The sequence below is a fragment of the Austrofundulus limnaeus genome, unplaced genomic scaffold, assembly GCF_001266775.1.
Source record: "Austrofundulus limnaeus strain Quisiro unplaced genomic scaffold, Austrofundulus_limnaeus-1.0 Scaffold611, whole genome shotgun sequence".
NCBI classification, from domain to species: domain Eukaryota; kingdom Metazoa; phylum Chordata; class Actinopteri; order Cyprinodontiformes; family Rivulidae; genus Austrofundulus; species Austrofundulus limnaeus.
The window spans coordinates 35,381-35,921 of record NW_013953013.1 but is presented as its reverse complement, the minus strand read 5'-3'; positions in this window follow the sequence as shown (position 1 = coordinate 35,921).

Here is a 541-nt window from a genome sequence, read left to right as displayed (position 1 = left end):
GGTAAGGATGCCTCCTGGACGCCTCCCTGGTGAGGTATTCCGGGCACGTCCCACCGGGAGGAGGCCCCAGGGAAGACCCAGGACACACTGGAGGGACTACAGTACTGTATGTCTCTCGGCTGGCCTGGGAATGCCTTGGAGTTCCCCCGGAGGAGCTGGAAGAAGTGGCTGGGGAGAGGGAGGTCTGGGCCTCCCTTCTGAAGCTGCTGCCCCCGTGACCCGACCCCGGATAGGCGGAAGAAAATGGATGGATGGATGGATGGATGTGGTGACCTTTCTGGTTTTAGTTTAATTTTGTTGTGTTTTATTTTTTTTAACTTGTTGTCGTGTTAATCACTGACTCTGTGAAGCACTTTGGTCACCAGCACTGTGGTTGTGTAAAGCGCTATAGAAATAAATGAAATGAAATGAAATCTTTGCTGCTGTGGTGGCAGTGGCGTGTGTCACAGAGCTCCTGTTGAGAATTTGCAGGGCTTTGATGGGACTTTATTGAATGTCTTTACATTAAAACGCTGCTTGCTCACAATCCCTGGCCTTTGGG